At 31.8% G+C, this 7,949-nt stretch overlaps 1 long non-coding RNA gene across 1 annotated transcript; it reads right to left on the bottom strand.

Annotated features, from left to right (window-relative positions):
- Positions 1-741: 741 nt before the first annotated feature.
- LOC131634675 (uncharacterized) lies at positions 742-7,086 on the bottom strand. Its single transcript, XR_009293613.1, has 5 exons — positions 6,736-7,086; positions 6,543-6,633; positions 4,229-4,296; positions 1,273-1,373; positions 742-1,182 (listed from the first exon to the last, which is right to left on the bottom strand). It is a non-coding gene; the product is annotated as an uncharacterized LOC131634675 (long non-coding RNA).
- Between the last annotated feature and the right edge of the window lie 863 nt (positions 7,087-7,949).

Genomic DNA, 7,949 nt, shown 5'->3' with positions numbered 1-7,949 from the left:
AAGTAATCTTATTGAGTTTGCAACTAAAGAGATGTCATCTCCACATGCTTCTATTTCTAGCTGGCATATTTAATTCAAATGCACCAAATTTTATTTGTAAAGTTTAGTTTTAAGTTTAAGAAGAGTGCTATGTTTACACCAAATTTCCAAAACAAGAAAATCTTAAATTAGCTAGGGCAAATAGGGCAAATAGACTAGCTAATTCGTAGCTAATCTCTATCAAACAAAAATAGTAAGAGATTTGTTAGGGATTAACTACAATATATGTCCTAGCATGGATCGAGTGGCTAATTATCTTGGCAAAAAATTTCTAGCAAAATTCAAACTAATATTAAATTATTCCTAGCTAAACCACAACAAAACAGTAGCAAAATTTCGAATTTAAATTTATACTTCCCAACTAAACAGCTACAATATGACTACGAAAATATCATAACAAATCTCAAGCTAAATATTTAAAACAATTTTACAACAATTTTTTATTTTCTGTTTTAAATTAATCTTAATTAGACTAATTCAAACTTTTTATAATTATTTAAATAAAAACTAATTATACTATTTGTAAAAAAATTATTCATAAAAATTAATTTTTAAAAGTATTAAAACTGTTGATATTTATTTAAATTAATTAATTTAATTTTTAATTATAATTTATTACTAAAATGAAAATACACTAGTCATTAAATAACCAAAAAAATTAATTTTTTAATATATTTAACAACACTGAAACAATATACGTCCCAATAATATTCTAAAATCAATTTTTTAATATATTTAACAACACTAAAACATTATACATTACAATAATTCTATTTTATTTCCAATTCAGAAATCACAACTCAAGTTCCATATTAACTCCGGTTTCCAAAATAGATTGGAAAACATTCTTTCACCTTGTATCTCCATGAGTTTTTTCAGGTACTTCACTTTGCATGGGTGCTTTTGGCATGGATCGAATCAATGAAAGGATTGGCTCCAACATCGGCGCCAAATGTGTTTGGACAAAAGAGATCATTGCCTTATCCACAGCTTTCTTGATATCTTCCTCCATGGTTCTGGAATGACTAGTGACATCAACAAATGGGGCAGACATAGTTCTTCTACCCACACTTTAGGATCAATCATCGGATGAGTGGAAGAGTCTTCTCCATACTTTTCCAATATAGCCGTGTCATATGACTCCTAAAAAACACATACGAAGAATATATTAATTATGTAACTTACATTCATGTTAAACATTACACATTTAATTTTTAAATTTTAATAACTTACAACAAATAACTTCGATCGTTGAGAGACATATTCTCCATCTTTTTTTTATGAACTCGAGCATACATATATCTAAACGAAATTGTATGTTTCAACTCCTCCTCCTGCAATTCACATTTAAAAAGTATTCATAAACCATAATTTACATTATAGAATCAACAATAAACAGCAATGACAAATTGTAAACAAATATGTTCAATGATTAGATGCCAAAAGTGAAAGAAATTCTTCATTTCTATATAGATGCTCATGGAAAAGTTAACAACATCTAACAATCAACAGCCTACAAAAGACAACACGCCAAAGCGTTTGAAAATATTTTCCATAATGCATATTTTGACATTAGCTTAATCTTAATTTGATAGTGGTTGATACTTGATACTCAATCAATCACTCTGCCAAACATTACAGTTTCAATAATTTGGATTACTACTATTACTCTTGTCCTGGTAACAGGATCTAGACACTGATTAAATGAAGATAAAAGTCAGCATAGTAGGAGAAGCCTTCTAACAGTAATATTGTTGAAAGTGTACCTAATCATAGAATAAAATGAAAGTAAAGAAATTTGACTAATATTTCAAGACTTACAAGTCATTCATATGGGCCAAATTAAATTTTAGACAAATCCAAAACATGATCTTGACAAAGCAAAATTATAGTTACATGGTGAATATATCAGATATAGGTTTCTATCTGTAACACTCCATTTATTTTCATAATTTAATTTAATTAAATTAATTGAATTATGAGGAATTAAGCAATTGGGCTTGAGTTGTGGTTAGTAAGGGAGGGGGTGTATTGGTAGGCCCTATTACTAATTAAAACAATTTTATTCCAATTTTAATAAAATAGGAGGAGTTGTGGAATAGAGAGGGTTACAGCATTTTGGGAAAAGAGTCTGAACGTGAAAAGAGAAGAGGAGAGGAGAAGTGCGACCGAGGAAGAGCGAAGAATCAACCTTTAGGTAAGGGGGGACTCTTCCGTTTATCTTCTATTATGGGATTATAGATAGTAGGATAGAATTGATCGTGTTATTCGCATAAATTGGGTTGTGCTTAGGTTGTAGAAATGTTAGGTTTTAGGAGGATTGATGCATAATGATTATGTTGATCATGTATGGTGATAATTGGATGGTTGAATGTATTATAAATGTGTTATAATATGTGTTATTTCACTGTATGCGGAATCTGGTTGGAGTGAGATTGGTTTGGTAGTGATTCGGTGAAAGAGGGACGAAATCGCAGGCTGTTTTCTGCTATTCGGAGCGCTGGAAATCGCCAGTTCGCGCCGCGTCCAGGAGTTGGCGCCGCGAACTGCTTGGCAGAAGGCCAGGAAGTTTTGTTGTGTTCAGTACGCGCCGCGAGCCTATGACCGCGCCGCGAGGGCGTAGTTTTTATTCGTTCCGCGCCGCGAACCTTTGTTTGCGCCGCGAAGGCGTTGTTCCGATTCGTTCCGCGCCGCGAACTGTGTGTGGCGCCGCGTGCTGTAGTTGTTGCGACTGTCCATTTTGAAAAGTTTTAAAGGGGTGTAACTTTTAAACCGTAAACCGGATTTTGGTGCCGTTTCGAGTACAGTAAAGCTAATCAAATAATTTATATACTCAAATGGTGTTTTGAGTTGTTGCTTGAATTATTTTTAGAACACCCGATTTTAATTGTTTGTGGTGAGATATGTTTATAGGTATACTAATGAATGTATTACCTGTAGGATGTTGTGGGTATGACTGGTGTTTATTATGCATGTATTGTTGGTATGAAATATGTGTTTTATTGATGATTATGACATTGATTGATGTATGTGGGTGATGAGCATGTTATGGTTGATGCATGCATTCATAATCATTATGTGGCTGATCCTTGACGATGGTGGATCAGTGGTAGCTAATTCCCATTGTGTGGAATTAGTGAGTGGGTGTTGCCGTATCCTTGACGATGGTGGGTCGGTGAGTTGGGTTATCCCAGATTTTGGTACCACATGCATGTAGTTGCATTGCATTAGGCTGTTTTGCTGTTATAACATGAATGGAAGATTGTCCAATGTTATAATATGTGTTAATTTGGTTGTTTGCTTACTGATTGTATGGTTTGAATCTGATCATAACTGTAATTGGGTGAATGGCATGTGAAATGATATTTTATTATTTATATCTTATAACATTAGTTAAATGTGAATGAGACTCACCCTTACTGTTGTTATTTTTCAGATTGAGGAGTAGCTCTCGTACTTGGTGAGGATTAGCTCGTCAAGTAGTTCGTTAGAGTCAGTTGGGTCCGTGTCATGCTCTGGTCGTGTAACACTGGGGGCGTCGTTTAGAGTTACTTGTTAAACTCTTTTTATGTTGGATGGATTTTTTATGTTGATGTTTCAAGTCTGTAACTTGACTGTTTGTTATTCAGATGTTAAAGATAATTCCGCTGTGTTAACATGATGAATCTGAATAAATTTGGTTGACGTTCTCCTTTATGGCATGACATGAGTATTATTGTTTAATTATTTGGAAGTTGTAATGCCCTTATTCATGTTTACTCTGATTATTGTTTATTATTTATGCGGGGTATTAGAAGGGTGTTACACTATCTTCTATGGAGCAAAACTTTCATCTGTAAAATTAATTGATAAATTGGAAGAAAAAAGCATTAACACTATTCAACTCCCTATGTTACTTTGTAACTTTTAAACTATTTTCCAAACTCATTTTACAAAGAGGATATTTTTAACTTTTGATTAGTAAATTGAAAACTAATGAGAACAGATAGCAGTTATCACTTTCTTCTCTAGTTTGTGGTGTAAATACAGTATTTACATTTTTTTGGTAAACAACCAACAGATGAATATACCACTGGTGCAATGACGTGATTAGTTTAAAGAAACTGCAAAAGCATCTCATCCATTTCACAACACATGATTCTGTAAAAATTAAAGAAATAAGGAAACCATGCAATGTAATCGGTCTTACCAGGCTAAGGAAAAATGCACTGATCCCTCAGAAAAGCTTACGGTTTCTGTCAACAAATTCAGCGACACCTGTAATGCAAATTTGATCAAGACAAATGGTTTCTACAAGTATCATGTTATTGCATAGAAAAATGGAGAATCAGCACTAAACGAGAGCAAGACATTCCCTTTTAAATAAAGAACAAAAAGATTAGACTACTAGCATATATCTTCCTATAGCAAATAAAATCACAGCAAAATTCCATCAGCTGAACAACCAAAAAAATGACAGATTAAATTGGTTTACCCTATTTAATCAAATCTAAAATAAAGAGAACTAAACCTGACTTACCAACTCGTTGACATAACGCAAAATCAATCAGCTCGAGGAAGCATAAATGTAGCATAAAAACATGTCACATTCCCAACATTCCTTTATGCATACACTTATCATTCTTTTGTCTCTTAGAATGGGGAAGTTATTATGTTAAGGCAGTTAACTAACTATTTATATATGGACTGATAATGGAGTCAATGCACTAGGATGATTATATAACTGTATAGATACGCTCGATCAATTTTATATGGTAGACTTTTCTCATTGAACAAAGAAAGAACTTCATAATCTCAATGGAGGTCTCCTTGGTTTTGAAAACCATAAATCATAAAAACAAAAGATAGAGTGATATACAAGTTTTAATTAGTTTAAAAATGAGAAACCAAGAAGCTATTCTATCTTTACCACATATACTAGTAATTAGGAAATAATATATTTATTACTATTACATTAAACCAGAGTACTCAATAGCGCCCAATATCGGTGTTATCCCGTTATAGCAGAGTGGAGGCTAACAGCGCTATAGCAGAGCGGAGGCTGGGCGCTATGGCAAGAGCCTTAATTGTGTAGAACACTGTAGCAGCCTCTATATGATAAATATTGGGACTGCAGAGCAGAGCAATTATCAGCCTGCTATCTCTTTCCCCTCTAAAAAATCAAATTTATCCCACTTTGGGTTTGGCCGCTCCACGCCACTATCTAAGAATGACTTTTCTGCACTAAACACAATATTAATAAAATAGTTATACGGAGTCTCCACGATTGCAAAGATACTTTGTTTAACATCCATTCTGCCTTGCAAAGATGATGCTCTTCTTATCCATGGTTTTTTATGGCTAGGGATTAACAACATAAAGCATGCAATACCAAGCATGGAACAAGGCTGGAATTAAATGACATTGTTTAACCCTTTTAGCATAATCCAAAATTTAACTTGTATATATCATTTTCTTTTGCTTTCTTATTACAAAGCCAACCAAATCACTTTATAAACAGAGAGGAACTAAGCATTCCTGCCATTGATAATAAACAATTGGACAGCTGAGGTTAATAAACTCGTTATTTTGTACATTTTTTTTCTCTTATAAAAACAACACAATTTGAATAAAATATACCAATTGTACTGACCTATAGTACTGACCTATATTTCTCCCAACCTAGCTTATAGGCATCTTGTTGAAGAACAATTACACATATCAAAATACTTCTTAAGCGGAAAAGGCTTAAAATCCTAACCATGTCAAAAATCTAAGTTTGTGCTACAAGAATACTCTTCCATGTCCAAAATAAGAAGGTGGATTAGTCAAGGCACTAATTTCCTAGCCTAAAAAACATCATTTGAGATTCTCAATAATCACTTTTTATCATTAATTAATCTAATAGAAGCAAATATGGAAACAAACTTTCTACAACTGTCTATATTTAGTGCCGACAATACCATATAGAAATGATTAAACTAAGCATTATCAAACCCTTTTTTCTTTTATGTCCTTATTTTAAGCAGGGCAAGAGAATCAAAAGCCTTTTCCTCTTTTAATCTTCTTTAGTGCAGCAAAAATAAAAAAGACAAATCCCACTGAGAATTAACACTTTAACTAGTAGAAACTCATAAACAATTGAAAGGAATATTTCCCTTTTATGCTCATTTTTCTTTCCAATTCTCATGCTTTTTCAGATCTAACACATGAACACAAATCCGTACTATGATAAACAGTTTAATTTTTCTTCGTAATTCTTCTTTTATTTAAACTGAGTTTTTCATTTGAATTCTCATTTATCACTTAGAAGTTTTATAATTCAGGCTTTAAATCCATGGTAAAATCAAGTTCAACATTCACATATTTGCATCTAGTTACCTTGGCTAGACTATTTTACAAAAACAATGTTTGTTTTTTCAAGCAACATGAGAATATTCATACATCTATTAACATTATAGCATTCATAAGGAGAAGTTAATGATAATTACATCTGAAAATTTTAAAATCAATGTTAACTATACCTTAAAATTAGTAAAAAGGAATATTGATAGTGTCGACCGGAGAAAATGCACCGTTGTAGCGATGATCGAAAAGAGATTCTACAACAAAGATCTGTTATGATAGAAACCGTGTGAATCAGAGAAATTTTTCAGATAAATTTTACTAGAGTGAATAAGTGATTATGTGAGACTTTATTCACGAAAAAACAATTACCTCAAGTATTAGGTTTTGAGAAATTCGTGAGCTATTTAGAATGGTAAATTAACTAATTTGAAAGTTGAAGCAATGATTTCCACCGAAGAAGAAGTAGAAATTTCGATCATTGAAGGAGAAACAGCAATTTTGATCGGTGACGGAGAAGCACCGATATCAATCGATGACGGAGAAGCCGTGATTTCGATTGATGAAGGAGAAGCAGCAGTTTGATGACAGAGAAACAACAATTTGGCTGGAGAAATAACGATTTTGACAGAGAAACGTGATTTTGGGTTAAGAAAAAGTGGTTCGGCGGGGAAAAGTGATTTTTGTTGAAGAAGAAAAAGCGATTCAGAGAAAAAGGGTTTTGCTGAGTTTCTCATGATAAGAGTTTGTATTAATTAATTAATTAATTAATACATATAATTTGAAATAATAAGTTATTATTAGTATCCTAATTAGTAATTAGTAAAGAGAATTATAATAATATATGCAATTGAATTAATAAGTCAGTAACTTATTATTAGTTGTAAAATAAATAATTTGTTATTAGTTACTATAATATAAATTAAATGGTTGTTTTTAAAATTGAGATTAACTACAAAATAATAGGTATTAAAATTTTGGTAGCTAATCCTACATTTTCTTGTAGTGTTCTTACACATATACTTACACCATATAAAATACTACAACTACATCTACATGTATTTAATTGTATTGAAAAAAATGGAAAAAAAATAATTAAAGCAAGTAAAAGAACCAAACCGTTTTAATATACGGTGTAGTTGTCAAACTTGATGTACAAATATAATTCTTGTAAGTTTAAATATTTCAATGTTGTTTTTATGGTTGATTTGCTAAGGTGTAATCAAGATTCGGTTGTTGCTTCAGGTGTAAACCATCCAAATTTTATCAAGAAAGCTTCAATATACATTATTGTTATGGTTTTTTTACTCGACATTCGGTAATATTTTTCGGTAATACTTTTGTACACTAGTGTGATATTTCAAGAATGTATAAGCTATAAATTATATATTGTGTGTTGTTATGTGGATTGTGATAGTAACATTTTCCGCATTTTATATTGTGTTCACACCTGATTTTGAGATGTTTTATATGTTGGTTAAGATTATTGTTTAATTATAGTTTTTTTCTCACATGTTTTGTAATTTAGTATTTGAGTAAGTTTTTTTTACACTAATTTGTTTTGTTGTTTTAGAGTATATCACTTT

This window comes from Vicia villosa, unplaced genomic scaffold (genome assembly GCF_029867415.1).
Source record: "Vicia villosa cultivar HV-30 ecotype Madison, WI unplaced genomic scaffold, Vvil1.0 ctg.001325F_1_1, whole genome shotgun sequence".
In the NCBI taxonomy this organism is placed as follows: Eukaryota; Viridiplantae; Streptophyta; class Magnoliopsida; order Fabales; family Fabaceae; genus Vicia; species Vicia villosa.
Note: the sequence above shows the minus strand (reverse complement) of the source record. Positions and strands in the feature narration are given on the sequence as shown.